Source organism: Amphiura filiformis, chromosome 20 (assembly GCF_039555335.1).
Source record: "Amphiura filiformis chromosome 20, Afil_fr2py, whole genome shotgun sequence".
Classification (NCBI taxonomy): Eukaryota; Metazoa; Echinodermata; class Ophiuroidea; order Amphilepidida; family Amphiuridae; genus Amphiura; species Amphiura filiformis.
In genome coordinates, this window is record NC_092647.1 from 47,839,598 (window position 1) to 47,856,416 (window position 16,819).

A 16,819-nucleotide genomic window follows, 5' to 3' on the forward strand; every position below is an offset into this window, starting at 1 on the left:
TTCAAAAAGTTGCAGCATCATTTGCCATGTAAAAGGATATGTTTTGACAATGCAAAATGCTCCTCTAAAATGGAAAGATCAGCATGATCAGGAATCATTCTATGCCACACGTGCGCCACTGACTTTAATAGATCGGAACATATTTGGCTATACGCCGTAGAAGTGACATAGTTAATTGGATTAACTACCATAGCAATAGATGAATACAATTTTGACTATACCGCCCTGCACTACAACGTTCACCCGGTACCAATGCATTGAACCATAGATGTCAAAGAAAGGCTGATCACTCGCACCTGTAAGATAAAAGTGGTATTGTATTCAATCTATGTTTGCTGATATTAGCCACTTACGCAGTTCATCATTATGCACTATATGCGGGAGTTCCTCGAACTGGCAGCATACATGAAAGGAAGAATTACGTAACCTTACACAGAATGTTATATGACTGGTTCAATTCCCATTCATGTATGCTGCCAGTTCGAGGCTTCTCCACTCACATAGTGCATAATGAAAAACAGCAAGTGGCTTAATACACTGGGATTAGTGCAATCTGCTTGTAGTGCAGGGCGGTCTATTCAAAAATTGTATTCATCTATTGCTATGGTAGTTAATCCGATTATGACGCTACTTCTACGGCGATATTAACACCTCATATTCAAATAATATCAAAGGGATGCACTTTTTGGCTGCCACCACTAGCAAGTCAGAAAATCCACCTTTTTGTCAAGAAGCGGTCGATTACTTGACTTTTGACTTGAATCTTAAATCTTAAATTCTGCAGGAAATTCAAGACAAAATCAAGTAAAAGTCAAGAAATTGGTAATTTCTTGACATAACATGGACTTTATCTCTTTTTCATAATGTCTAGGAATAAATACCAGACCCATTTGAAGAGGAGGTCATTTCAAGTTATTCTTAACTCACATGGTTTAGGAATAGAGAAAACTCCCTAACCAAGTGATATGGTGATGATTCGAAATTACCTCCACTTGAAATGAGTCCAGTATGTACGCCTAGATAGGGTGCATTACATGGTTATGGGCCTGCAGACCATGACTGCATTAAAAATGCTTTAAAAGGAACCAAGTTCAAAATGTTAACAACATCAAATGCAAAAGCCACATGGGATAATAATTGAATACCTGAGTGGAAGAAGGGCCCAACTCCAATTTTTTACAAAAATGAGTTAGACCCAGCATTTTATTGCCAGCAGACTGTTCTTCCTTGTGTGTGAAAGATGAGCCAAAATCCACTCTCTAAATAGTCTTCCACGTACACTTTATCATTGTTTTCATGGAAGAAAGGCCCAACTCCATGGAGTTGGGCCCTTCTTCCACAAAATATTGGGTTAAAGGGGAATTTTGTTCATCCATGAAATCTGCTTTTCACTACAATAAACTTTCTTGCTAACATATTACATGCTTCTATTTGTGCAATTAATGGATAATTATCAAGTTTCTGCAGCTATTTATAACACATCTGCTTACGGAACTGGCACTTGTAGTATATTAGTGGAAGAAGGGCCCAACTCCAGCTCAGTATTAAGACCTGTACCGTTGCCATGGAAACATATATAATTTCGAATGTATGTACTATTGTATGTTCATGTATTAAGGGTCCCCTGAAGATGAAAACATTCTGTCTGTAAAACTTTTCCAAATATTAAGTTTTTTCTTAATATCTCAAAAACAATTTTGATGGAGTTGGGCCCTTCTTCCACTCAGGTATTCAATTACAAATGAAAACACAGAATTGTTATCTTTGGTAGACTGTGATTGACAATAGCAAATGATGTTTACTGCTCTTGCTTTCATGTCCAAACCTCAAAGCCATAATACCGTACATGATTTTGGTCAAATTTCAATCCTGTTATTCTTTGTCATATATTATGAAATGTTATTAGTAAGTTTTTCTGGTCATTTTAAGTCAAAAGAATGAGGTAAAATGAAAGAAATACCACTTACTATCTGAACTGTGTTGTTCTGTGGGTGGTTTTAATGTCTTAATTAAGCCTAATTACATAATTGCTCTGTTTTCCTACTAGTCCAATGAAATTGGCTAAATCCAATTAGCATTACAAATATGCTGAAATATCAGGTTTGAAAAAAATTAGCCAATTCATTTTAAAAGATTGTGCATTATGGCTTTAATATTAATGTAAGTTGTAGGAACTAACAAAAATATGTTCCAAACTACTTCTTCAAATATACTAAAATGCTTGAATACCAATTCTAGTTTACTATACATTTAAAGCGGGATTCAATCATGTTTCACTGATCACTGATTAACAATGATGCATCCGCATGGTTTACTTCGCGAGGGCAGCTTTAGCTCGTAGTAAACCACACAGACACGGCGAACGCGAGTTGTTAATCTGTGCTGAACAATGGTGAAACATAGTTTCAACAACGAAAACAAGCTAAAGATCATTAAATTCACATGATTCTTTCACTCTAAATGTCAGCTTGTCATTGCCACTCAATCAGTTGATATTATAGCAATAAAACTGAACAAAGCAGTAATGTTTAGCTGGCTGCTACCTCCATGTTACGCAAAAGTTCCAGGCATGATGAATTTTACGTGCTAATGCGTAATATGCAACCTGGCGTTCACTTATATGCTATTGGACTGTGGATTCATCACCAATTAACAACGCTTGGCTCCTGTACAAACGTAGGAAGAGTTGTTGAAGACTTGATCCAAGCACAATGATGAGAATGTCGGGAAATAAAATGAAGTGGCGAGTTGCTGACAATTCTTTATTGTGATCACATTGCATATAAATGGTTCACAGGTTCTAAGTTCCCGTAAGTTGTTCATAAACTTTGAAAATATTCTACAAATTATTATAGTAATTTCTCTTTATTGAGGGTAAAAAATTAATTATTGGTGGTTGGTTTTATTTTACACATGGTCCAATCCACAATGTCAAACATTGCATCAAAGTTTGGAACATTTTAATTTCACAAAGCTTGCAGAATGTATTCTACAGTATGTCAGACCTGCTGGATTGTTTGAAAGTTGAATGGACCAAAGTGCAACTTTCAAAACTGCTTCTTTTCTTACATGAACCATTGTGACCAAACAATGTGTGGCCAAAAATGCTTATGATAATTAATAATTTGTTAATTTGGTAAAACAATTATGAGGGAACTGGTGAACCCTTTATTTCAAAATCTTTCATTTTCATGAACGTCAACTATAATCATCATCGATTACACTAAACTTGGCATCCCAGCCAATGACAACTCTCTTGGCAGTTAGGTCAGAGGTCAAAATGCTTTTGTCATCTGCTTTGATCCAATCAAAACTTGACTTCTTTTTGCTTTTTTTGGGTAGTCTCGTTAGATGTTCAAACAACTTTGGTCTCCTGCTTTGTTTATTTCACTCCATTTGCTGCCATGGCCAGTCTCTTTCTCCTCTTTATATCATCTGATGTGTCCAGATGAGTGCCTAAATATTTGCATTTTTCCCTTGCAGTCTTACCATTTCCTTTTTATTTTGTGTTGTTCAACCTTGTGCACTGACTCAGACAACTGGTACAATGACTAACTCAGCACTTCAGAACTTTTCACAATGATGAAGGTCAGGTGAAGGCACCTTATGCATGATAGAAAAAACAGAGAAGTTTGCAGAAAACTGCCAACTATATACAATGTAGATCGCCCTATATGCCAGGCATCTCTGAAATAAAACACATTTTAAAAGCTTAGTCAAATTTTTATTTAAAAAGTCAGATCCAGTTCATATTTGTATAAGGATTAATAATAAATTGCTGATAGCAATGACAAATTACACATCACTAGCTTTATTTACAAATGTTTTTCTCATGTATTGAATAATACAAAGTAAATTTTAAAATATTGCTTGGACTTGAAAAACAACTGCATGATTCTTGTGGGTATTGTTTTTCATTTATTGAATTTGAAGGACTGGGGAAGACATTGTGTTTCTCTTTAATTTATAAATTATCACTTCCTCATTAATTGATTTGTTGGATATTTCAACAAATTAAAAATGTATTCAGTGTTCTGATTTTAGAATGAAATGATTTAGAATTTTTATATTTTACTCCATCAGTGCTAAACTGAATATATTAAGCAAGTTTATGCATGTACTATGTACTATCTTCCACAGGGGTAGTGTGGATATTGAATGGAATATATGGCCTAATACATAGATAATGCCTTGATTAACTTTGACACGAAAAATAGGAAAGAATCTTGTAGATTCTAAGCCTAAAAAGCCTGAATTGAAAAAGTTGCAAAAACTACATGTATCTCACCAGGAATTAGGTATTGTAGGTATGGTTATTTCCTGTAAACTAATCCTAACCCTAATCCTAACCCAAACCCTAATCCTAACCCTAAACTGACCCTAACCCTAATTTTGTGTATAATTACATGAAGGAGTAACCCAAATCCACACCACCCCTATGTTAGATTTTGCAAATATCTTCCACAGGGGATATCAATTTCAAATGGAATGAACACATTCGCAGCAGCTCCATTTGGATTTCATACACCCTCTGAGAAAGATTTAACCTTAGTCTTCCACTGAAGGAAGATGAGTTTCAAATAGAGCTGCAAATGTACATGTTTCTGGCATTTGAAATTCATAACCCCCTTGTGGTAGATATTTCCAAACTCTTCCACAAGGGTAGTGTGGATATTGAATGGAATATATGGCCTAATACATAGATAATGCCTTGATTAACTTTGACACGAAAAATAGGAAAGAATCTTGTAGATTCTAAGCCTAAAAAGCCTGAATTGAAAAAGCTGCAAAAACTACATGTATCTCACCAGGAATTCCACAGATGATTCTAACAAAATGATCAAGGTTATTAAATGGATACCGCTTAACAGAAAGATGGCAATGTTGCAGTTGGTGCAGTTCTTTGACCCAGAACCCATGGAATTTCTCAGGTAGAAGAATGCTGCAAGGTAGCCAGTAGCCATAGTAGAAGTACATTTAATACAAGACAGGCTGATGATTCCAATATAATTATGTGGTGTTGTTGCCACTGAGTATGTAAATATGTAAACATTCCAAAGTTTGCTAGAGGTGCATGGCTTTCTCCATATTTCTCCATGGATGAGGAAGCTATGTGCAAAACTTGCTATTTGTTCCCCACACAATTTTCCTTTCCCCGTGCAATTTCATTTCACAAATGTGAGGTTTTCCATGCTATTCTCTATGAAATGTTGATGAAATGGTCCCTTTTTGAAGCGTCACAACCATGCCAATCATTTGCTAATTCTTATAGTTTTGCGTATTAATCATCATGCCAAAATAATGTTTGTCTTCACATGTGTGAAGAAACTTTGAGCTGTTGGAACAGCACACAAGTGCATTTAATACTAGTTGGGGATGTACAGTAGGGGTGAAAATAGTGATTTTTTTCCAAATCATGGGGAATCATTTAAAAGTATGCAACCTTGTCAAATGACACTCTAAATAGAGGGCACTTTTTCAAAATGGCCACCAAAATGCCTAAAAAATTGCCACAAATTGTCAAACCTCCTGTGGAAGAAATATCTTCAACTTAACTTACTTACTTGACTTATTTCGAGTGGTGTCCTCAAAGTTTATGTTCTCCATTGCTATCCTGAAGTCTGCTGCTTCCAATCGAGCGTCATCTTTCAGAATGTCTACATAGGTTAGAGTGGGTCTTCCAGGTTTCTGCCTCCCATGCTTAGGCATCCAATGAACCATTTTTGATGCGGGCTCCTCACTTCTAGAACAATGGCCAGCAAACCGGATTCTTCTTTCCCTGATCTTGTGGCTTATTTTTGGAAGATCTCCATATAGGTCTACATTTGTCATATGTTACTTGCGCCTTGGTATTTGAAATCATCGACCCCCTCTAGTACTACACCATCATTTGTTGTGATGCTTTCTCTTGTTATTGTAAGACAGGAACTTTGTTTTACTTCCATTCATCTTCAGGCCCACTATTGCAGCTGAAGTCTTAACTCTGTGAAGCAGTTCTTGTTGTTTTCCTCAGACAACAGTGCAATGTCGTCAGCAAAATCAAAGTCTGTCACCACCACCGGTACAACTCTCCTGCTTCACCTCTTTTCCAGGTGGAATCCTAGCTCCTCTTCGCTTCCATCAATAGCCATTCTCAGTGCAAAGTTTCCACATTTACCTCCACAGTCTACATAGAAAAGAACATTAAAATTCATTTAAGACCTGCTGCTCATTTTTGACAAAAAACAATTGTCAAAAGTTTTACCATTTGAATATATCTTTTCATTCAACTTTTAAAATCTTTTTATTAGATTTATTGGAATGACATCGTTCAAGATCGGGCATGCAAACCAACCAAAGTCATATCAAATCAAAGGCACATCTGTATACTTCCCCATAAACTGTTAAGCCTCCCAGCACTTTAAAGCACACACTTTCTGCAAGATAAGGGTCAGGAGAATCTAAATCTAATCTAAACAAATACTAAATAAAAATTGCAAAAGCGACATCAAATTAAGAAAAATGGCCTATGATGAAAACACAAATATTTATATGTGAATAAAGATTAAACATTAAGTTACATTACATTATTACATAGTGCAGTTTTGAAGTATTGAATGCTACCAGACTCCAGAACAGATGATATTGTCTAGAAGTTAGTTTAGACTTCTGATGCATAGAAAACTCTTATAAGATTTCATAGATAAAATGCCGACTAGATCACCCTTAGCTCAGTCAAAGCCAGATCCTACATGTACTCATTTTTGATACAATCCAATGTCCAGGCATATATTACGACTAAACATTAAGCAAATTGTTACTACTAAAAATTAAGCAATTCTTTGTTTTAAGCCTTTTCAAATATATTTCTTGAATTTGAAGTTTCCCATTTCAAAGTTTTGTCTGGAAAGTCATCAGGAGATTCCTATTTACAGATACACACCCTTGTGTTTGTTCATCTTCAAATTGACTGAAATACTTTGAATCAAAATACAATCAATTAGTAATATTTCTGCAAGCATTTTTGGTCTGCAAAATTTAAGACAATTAATGATTATGCTTTTTACCTCATCCAGTTTTGTCCATTTATATAGTAAAGAATCATGCTCCTTAGGTCATCAGTCTTCTTGAACACTGTTGAGGTGTGTAGCAAACTCCTTTATTTTGATGCCTTAGGTGTGGAAAGCAATAGGTGTGGAAAGATGCCTGTAGGCCCTAAATGAAAGATTGAAAAGAAAAAGCAATATTAAACAATGTATTCTTTTTATCAGTATATTTCTAACTACCATGCTGGCCCAGATAAACAAAGCAAGAAATGGAAATAAATAGTGCAAGAGGAAGGAGAGAAGGCCACTCCCGAACACAATTTTGTACAATTTTACTCTTAGCCCTTACTTTGTGAGAAAAGAAAATTGGAATTCCAATCTCAAGCCCAGATGCAAAGGCTGTTATGTTATAACCCCTATGGGCCTGCCAGAAACCCCTCTCAGCCTGCCTAAAGATCCCCAATTTTAACGACCCATGGCTCATAATTATTGCACACGTAAAGAACATGCATCATTGACTTATGAGTACACAATTAAACAACTTGTTTGTTTTCAACAACAACATCTTCTATGAACATTTGTATACCTTAAAGTCGATCGCCTTTAGTATATCTATTAGTTAACTGCATGTAGAGTGCTATAGCAAAAACACGCATTGGCCACAGTTGTTGAATGCTGTGTTGTTCACTGCTGCATCATACTCTGCCATATCAAGCCAGTCATCTTTGCCATCGTTTTATGGATTGTCATCTTCGTCAATACTGGGATTGCCTGCCTGAGGAAATTAAACCGGTAATTTCAAATAATTCAAAGTGTATTAATAGTTTTAATCTAACTAGACATGACAAGTGAAACTAAGTATTACAGGAAATTTGGAAGTAATGCATCATATAATTTTGCTTTTTCTATTGCAAAGATTAGTTAGTATTTAATACTAAGCAAGCTCGGTCCCTGTGTGTGATTGTGATTTACTAATAGTCCAACATAATTATTAAGTACATTTGATAACATAACCACCAAATGCTGCTTTCATGTTACACAGTATAACATCAGGGGTGTTCAGAAATAAATTTTGCTGGTATGGCCCGATTTACCTTTTGCTGGCACCTGTGCATGGCAACATAATTGCCACCCTGGCTAATTGGATTGAAGACATCCCTCCCCCACAACTGTAAAGTTTTTTCCAAGCTGTCCCACTACCAGGAAAAGCACACGAAAATGTGAAAAAGTGTGTGCGTAGTGCACGAAAGTTTGCTATTTCAATGTTAAAATTTGGAGATGAACCAGAGTCACCGAGTCAGTGATCAAAATTTCCAAATCGTCCACTGATCTGCTACTAATAAAAAGAACATTAACAGGACAAACATGCATGAAGCGCGTGAAAAAATTGCAATTTTAAATGCTGAAATCGTGCCAAAGGAAAATGCATAGGCGTTTTACAACTTTGGTTACTTTTGTCCCGTTATTTTAATCCAGCTAAGGAGGTTTTTTCAGGCATGAGAGGAGTTGCCCTAGCACTCATAATGATTAAGGCTTACATATAGAAAGGATGGAATTATAATATTTTTAAGATTCATGTTTGAGATGAAAAAAAAGGGACGTCTCACAGATCTACTGACAGAATGGCTTTACCAAGATAAATGCACTTTGCGTCAATTTGGCATTTTAAAACCCTAACACTTTTGATAAGTTAAAGATCAAGATACGAAAAAGGAGAGAAGATGAACAAAGAAGTCACTTGGCACCCCCGGATTCAACCTTTGACCCCCTCGCATGCCAACCACATGATTACGGACCGGTAGCTACACAGGCTATCACTGCATGGGCAGCAATTCCGTGAGCATATAACACTTAGGTTGATTGTGTCATCGCAGACCCTGGATTCACGAATGCGCGGCATTTTTCATTGTGGTATTTTGTGGGTTTTTTTTTTTTGTTGTGGATAATGGACCAAAATGCAGTTCATTTTGGTCTAAAATAGGAAAATGTAAATCATAAATTTTGTCAGAACATTTCTATCAATACAGAGTAGGAGAGGACACTGACACATGCAATGCCGGATTTACCTTTTTTGGGGCCCTAAGCCAGGCCAAAATTCGGAGGCCCCCAATCTCCACGTGAGGAAGGCATATGTATTCAAGTAGCCAGGTTTTGATTTAAAGATAAGGGTACATACTTTTAGAGGCCTAAGATCAATAGTGGCAGAGACAAGCATATTTTATTCCTATTTGAGACATTTGCATGTGAAGTACACAGAAAATTTTATATTTCAGACAATTTAAGCTAAAAAAAAGGTAAAAAAAAACAGAGCCAGTGTGCGCAAAATTTCTTTGTCCACACATCATTGTAGGCCAACAATATAGCGGCCCAAATTACAAACTTATTGTAGTTTTTATCCCCTCGCTCTCATGGTGATGTGAGAGACACTCCTACTCTAACCCCTTGTACCACACCCCCTCCTCCCTCCTCTCTTCCTTTCTCTTTTCCCTTTTTTCGGGATCGCCAGGGGGGTGTCAAGAACACTTTTTATACCTTTTTATATACCCTTTGTATATATAACCCAACATAACAGATGTTTTGTGAACAATGTCAAAACAGATGTTTTCTAGGTATGTCTTACCTCAGTTTCTTTTTGTTATTTGTCTTGACCTCCTCTTCAATCTTGATCATCTTTTGAACAGGCAACAGTGATGTACATGTAGCGGGTTTACCAGAGCGTGAGAAAGGCATGGAAGTATTGGTTCTCTACAATAGTGAAAGGCTGTATCCACTGATGAGGTTCAGGAGGACTCTCTCTTCTATTACTACTTCTAGTTATAGTATGTGTTGGGTCATACAGCTTCACTTCATGATTTCTGTTATCATATTTCTGCTACACGAAGGAGTCCAGCACCAGCAGTTGTATTTTGTTGATATTCAGTGTACCTGCAAAAATCCCAAAAATGAGATAATGGTTGAATTAGTTGAATGAATGGATACTTTTAATCATGTGACTTCACAAGGGTTACAAGAAGACAAGTTGAGTGGATCCAGTGTTAATAATATCCTTCACATATTTAATGAATATGGAGTTTTGATATGACAATGTAGTGACACAGAAGCTAGCTCACAGATTGTCATCTGGAATCTTAGAAGTTTAGACCCAGATACCAGGTTATTCAAGTTCTCTAACCCGATATAAGACACACACACCTACACCCCACCACCACACACATCTAGACCCAAATGCCAAGAGCAAAATTGTACAGATTTGTTGTGAATGGACATTATTTTCCTTCTTTCTTTTCCTTCTTTCTTTTCTTTTCATGCTTGACAGCTTGGTTTGAGCAATAGCCTGGTCCCATCAGGACCAAAGCATGTGTTCATCCAGACTGACTGGTTAAACAGACAAACAAATATCGCACCCTCTAGTTAATTGTGACCAGATGTAAACAAAATTTTGAGCCGAACAAGTGAGGTAAAGCATAGAAAATTGGAATTTACTACTAGCGCCCATGCATGTTACTCCCACGGTTGTAATATGGTACAATCCTCTGGGTGTGTTTATGTGTATCCTGCACGCCGTGTAATGCATTGTGCATACATGTTCGACTAATATTTCCATTGTAATAATAAAACACCCGTTCCATCGTTTTATTCAAAATCTCGGATTTTGACCAAACTACAGCACCTAAAGTCTTGATTTTTGCAGAGTATCTTTATTGACTAAAGTAGATTACAATCGTGCAAAAAACGGAATTGTTATATATAATATGGCTTTAACATAAATTGAAACAGAAAACATCTGTACCAACTGGTTTCTGTTTTTTGTGACGGTAAATTTTGTATGTTTAGATCAAGTCACAATCATAAGCCCGAAAACCACTTCAAGGTAGGTGCATAGTCCAGCTGCAAGTTGTTCTTTTATAAAGTTACATCAGGAAATCCAAATTAATCAATTTTCATTCAAATTGATGTCAAATTCTTTCTCAACATTCCTGATTTAACAAAATTTTGAATTTTGACCCCTGTATTATCTTAAATATCCCACGGGTGATAATAGTTGTGCCTCATACTCCAGTCCCAAATGTGCAAAAGACTGCCCTTACCCTAACTTGCATATTTGGTTCTATTGTACATGGTGGTTCAGATTCATTCTGCATCACCCGTAGAACAATAATCAGCAAAAGAAAATGTTTCATAAAACTGGCATAACCATCATATATGCCTTTCTTTGCAGCTGGACTACTGAGTCGGGAACACTTAACGGATACAAGACGAATGTTGAGGGCCCCGTTCCTCAAGACAAGACACCTCATGGCCCAGCTTACAAAGGCCGCGCACGTTAGAGAACACGCTGTGCAGCTGTTTATGTTCTCGCCCCACACCATAGCGGGTAACCAAGTGGCACAGTCCCCTCGGAGGTGACATAGACGAAGGACATCGTGTAAACCAATCCTCGCTGGCACTATGACATTCAATAGAGGCATCGTACTCTCACGGCATCTTCCCAGACAAACGATACAAACGCTAACATATATTGTATAGGAGGGATGCACGTACCATAGCAATGTACTAATTTTGAATTTGCTTATTTTTTTTACTTTTACAGTATTTTCTAAATTTGGGTACATATTGACAGCTAACAGCCTTGCTTCAACTAGAATTCCTAAACCAAATCAATATAATTGAATACCTAAGTGGAAGAAGGGCCCAACTTCATCAAAACTGTTTTTGAGATATTAAGAAAAAACTTAAATATTTGTAAAAGTTTTATAGATGGAATATTTTCATCTTCAAGGGACCTTTAATACATGAACATACAATATTACATACATTCAAAATGATATATGTTTCCATGGCAATGTACAGTTCTTAATACGAGCTGGAGTTGGGCCCTTCTTCCACTAATATATTATAGGTGCGAGTTCCATAAGCAGATGTGTTATAAATAGCTACAGAAATTTGATAATCATCCATTAATTGCACAAGTAGAAGCATGAAAATATGTTAGCAAGAAAGTTTATTGTAGTGCAAAGCAGATTTCTTGGATGAACAAAATTCCTCTTTGACCCAATATTTGTGGAAGATGGGCCAAACTCCATGGAGTTGGGCATTTCTTCCATGAAAACCATGATTAAGTGTATGTGGAAGACTATTTAGAGAGTGGATTTTGGTTCATCTTTCACACACAAGAAAGAACAGTTTGCAGGCAATAAAATGCTGGGTCTAACTCATTTTTTAAAAAAAAATTGAGTTGGGCCCTTCTTCAATTCAGGTATTGTGCCCAACCTCAAAATGTCCGAAACCTTATTGTGCATGTACTATGATAGTTGTCGCGCAAATAAAATGCAGTTCCTAAAGTTTCATTATTGATTTTGTGTTATCATTAATCAAGTCACCATCCTCAACACCATCCCCAAGAGTCATATCACCTTCATCATCACCCTGCCAAAATATTCTGTCATCTTGTTCCAACTTGCAATTTATCTGTGAGAGATCCTTATAAAGTATCCATAAGAGCCAGTAAGATTAATCAAGACAATAGGATATGTTGTTGAAACTGGTATAGAAGAGTCTTGTATCACAGACGGGAAACTCAGAGACTAACCCAACCTGTCCAAGCTAAGCATAGGAGAATAACATCAGCTGAAATGAGCTACAGGGAACCATGCTCACACAAGTCAGGAATCTCTTGCGCCGATGTGCTTGCAGCGCACACTTATGCACTTGCAGTGCACAGATGCCCTTGGCTCGCACCAAGCACTTGCTCCTCACAAACCAAGCCAAACTGAGCTTCTGACAAAGGCTAGGTAAGGGTATGGTAGGGGTACCTGATCAGGATGCTGGAATCTAGTGGGTAGTCCCACATTTGAGACCAACATTTACAGGAATGTTGCTGCCGGGGGGTCTCAACTTTGGTTTGGGTAGGGATGAACGGCTGATACCTCAAAAAGTACCCGACCATAAACCAAAGGACTAGAAATTCTACCAATTTTTTTATAAATTTTCGCAAATTTGTGTAAAGAAAAATTTGCACTTTTTTGAGAAAATTTTGAAGAAAAAAACACCCTTTCAAATTTTCATGAAATTATGGCCATCAATAAACCAAAATGGCTGAAAATCCACCCAAGTCTAAATGGCTGAAAATGTACCCCAAATCTGTCGTACATCCCCATACCCTCATTTCCAATAAGACCCTCCCCCTTGGTTTTTGCTGTCCAAATGGGTCATGTTTTTCATAGAAAAACTACTAGGTGCCAAAACATAAAAGTTCTACGCCGGGCAGTCGGACTTGATGACCAAGCACTACGCCGGGCAGCCGGACTTGATGACCAATGAAGATGGTGGGATCTAGAGGGTGTCCACACTTGGGGAAAACATATATACACAAGATTGACCGCAATAATATGATTGAATTCCAGATGCAGAAAAATACTCTGAAGAAATTCTGAAGAAATTGTGTTAATTGTATAGGGCCAACACACTAGCTACTAAAAACTTTTTCTTTCATTTATTTATTGGATTTTGGTCTAATTGTAGTTGAGAGTTTTCTGATATTTATTTTTTTTCTGAGGAAATGGTGTTCATTGTCAGATATACACCCTATATGCATATTTTTGATTGGTAAAAGCAACACAGCAGCTGCTCGGCTGTACTGTAAAATTTTGGAAAAATCATGCATGTGAATAAGTAACTCAAATAAACTCCAGTCGGCATTATTTAATTACCAATTTTAATATTAAGGAGGTATTACACCCCTGGCCGATTTTGTGCCTATTTTTGCATTATAGCGCATTGGTGACAAGTAAGATAAATATATATGATAGGGGCAAGGACAACAACTACAGCATTGAAAATTCAGCAACTCAAGGAAAGTAGTTCTAATTTGCAGTTCAAGTTGCATAATTCCACAACTTTGTGCTGGAAAAACTGGCATAAAGAGACAATGCCCATGATTTTGTTTCAAATGGATACCGATAGTTGTTAGTTTACATCTTAGCTTTACATTAAGTGGCAAATTTAATATCCCAGATTACTGAACTCACAGAGGTTGCCAAAACATTTTAGAGAAGAATATACTGCTCCCTGTGTGTCATTCATTCAGCAACGCCAAATTTGCATATACAAATTAGGAAATATGCTGGTTTGGAAAAGCTTCTCCTATACCTTAATCATTCACTTACCAAAAATAGTTTACCATTATACTATTCAACCTGTGCTGTTAATATAAAGTCTGCACAAAAAGAAACTCAGCTGTTATAAATACGCCTATAGCTTCAGAACAAATAATTGTTTTCACAATATTTCAACATAGAGAAAATGATGGGTTATTTACGCGCATTTTGATACCCCATTTGTCCAATGCCGTTCAATATTGACAACACAGCAGAGCTTTTAAAGAAAAATATCCGAATTTAAAAGTTGCAGTTTACAGCCATCAATGGTTATTACACAAGCATGTGGCACGTAAAACACGCCATTATCTTCGCGCTGACTTCAAATCAATACAAATAGCTGCAACTTTTAAATTCGGGTATTTTTCTTTCAAAACGCTGCTGTGTTGATAATGTTGAACCAAATTGAACAAATGGGGTACCAAAATGCGCGTAATTAAATCCTCCTCCTTTGTATGTTGAAATATTGTGAAAACAATTATTAGTTCTGAATTATTAGTTCAGCTGAGTTTCTTTTTGTACAGACTTTACATGTTCTGCTGCTATACATTAAAAACAAATTTGCACAAAGGCATTTTGCATCATTCCACAAAGCTTGCCCTAGAAGCTTAATTCATTTAAACAAAACCCGAAAGAATTAAGCCCATAAATTTGAAATCTTGAATTATATATTTGAAACATGATTTAAATAATATATATTTTGATTTCAATCAATCTACACTTTAAAAGTTGAATAACAAGTAACAAATAAATAAAAATATATTTAAATGCTGAAAGAATCCATGTGTTTTGTTTCTTTGTTACTTTTTAAACGTCTTTCTGACTGTCTGCTTCTTCTTCTTGCGTTATGTACAAGATACACCAAAGTGCAGTTGCACTGGGATGCAGAATTGTACAGATAAAAAATATCTGCCAGGGATCAACTATGTGGACGTTTCTGCAATTACCCCTGAGGTATGTACATCTAACCATGGTGGGGTGGGGTGCAGCACATAAATATACCTCCACTCCCCTTGCGTGACAGGTAGTACTGGGTTACGTTGTACCAGTAGCAATTTCTTGACCTGACCGATCTCGATCGACTGATGATTTCTACCTGGGTCTGTTAATTATTTTGAGCAACATTGGGGTCTATGTGTTTTAATTATATTTGGGAAATAAATAAACATAATAAAGGTTTGGCCATTTACTGCTACATGCCAAAGGCTACATGCTAGTGAATTCATCTCCCAACTACGGCAGGAAATGTCAATATCCCTGCACTTAGTAACCCCTCAAAACTTTGTGAAAAAACTTGACATGTGTTTCGTTTAGATACCTTGAACAAAAATGTGGCAATTGCGGTAACCAGAACAGGAAGGTAGTGCATTTTCAATTTTTTGCTTTTCATATTAAAACCGCTGGAGCAATTCAACTGAAAGCATAAACAAATCGGACCACGCCCAGGATCACGCCCCTTTCAATGAATGCTTATTATTGTTATTTAACATGTTCTGAGTATAAGTACTTCAAGTTAATAACTTTTATACAGAGCTATAAATACAACTCAAAGCATGAAGAAATCAAACCATGCCCTTCTAAATTGATAAGGTTTTTAAATGTTCAAAGTAAATTGTATACAATGAATACTTATTAATATGATCTGAGTATATAAGTGCTTCACCTCCAAACAAGAACAGTTATCACAGACTGGATGTTTTTGAAATGAGATGCCTTGGAGTTTCCCTTTTTCAGGGTGTCTTCAATAACAGCTGTGGTATATATCATTAACAATAACCATGTATTCCCAAGCTGGTTAAAAATTTGAATTATCTTTTAGGTATTGAATTTAAAATTTAAAGCAAACATTGCTGAACATTAATGAAATTTTTTGGCCTTGGGTTCTTGCAATCCATAACAATACCGTTTGCTCAACAAAGACTCATTCAGTGAATAATTAAGTAATTTTTCCTCTGTTCTTCCATGAGACCCAGTGAACAAACAATTAGCAGACCACATAGATAAAGAATTAAGCCCATAAATTTGAAATCTTGAATTATATATTTGAAACATGATTTAAAATAATATATATTTTGATTTCAATCAATCTACACTTTAAACATTGAATAACAAGTAATTAAATAACAAATAAATAAGAATATATTTAAATGCTGAAAGAATCCATGTGTTTTGTTTCTTTGTTACTTTTTAAACGTCTTTCTGACTGTCTGCTTCTTCTTCTTGCGTTATGTACAAGATACACCAAAGTGCAGTTGCACTGGGATGCAGAATTGTACAGATAAAAAATATCTGCCAGGGATCGCTATGTGGACGTTTCTGCAATGACCCAGAGGTATGTGCAGCTAACCATGGTGGTGTGGGGTGCAGCACATAAATATACCCCCACTCCCTTAAGTGACAGGTAGTACTGGGTTACGTGCACCAGTAGCAATTTCTTGACCTGACCGATCTCGATCGACTGTGATTCTACATGGGTCTATTAATTATTTTGAGCAACATTGGGGCCTATATGTTTTAATTATATTTGGGAAATAAATAAACATAATAAAGGTTTTGCCATTTACTGCTACATGCCAGAGGCTACATGCTAGTGAATTTATCTCCCAACTTGGGCAGGAAATGTCAATATCCCTGCAC

At 36.4% G+C, this 16,819-nt stretch overlaps 1 long non-coding RNA gene across 4 annotated transcripts in view; it reads right to left on the bottom strand.

Moving 5' to 3' along the window:
- Positions 1-2,271: 2,271 nt before the first annotated feature.
- The window catches only part of LOC140141873 (uncharacterized), a 50,840-nt gene continuing 36,292 nt past the window's right edge, over positions 2,272-16,819 (bottom strand). The window contains exons 3-8 of one of the 4 annotated variants that reach the window (XR_011857475.1): positions 9,646-9,950; positions 7,612-7,800; positions 7,047-7,194; positions 5,565-6,166; positions 4,809-4,942; positions 2,272-3,687 (exon numbers count right to left, since the gene is read on the bottom strand). This is a non-coding gene — a long non-coding RNA (uncharacterized lncRNA). Of the gene's footprint in view, positions 3,688-4,808; positions 4,943-5,564; positions 6,167-7,046; positions 7,195-7,611; positions 7,801-9,645; positions 10,584-16,819 lie in introns of those variants that run through there. The other 3 variants (XR_011857474.1, XR_011857476.1, XR_011857477.1) reach the window with 3 other exon arrangements.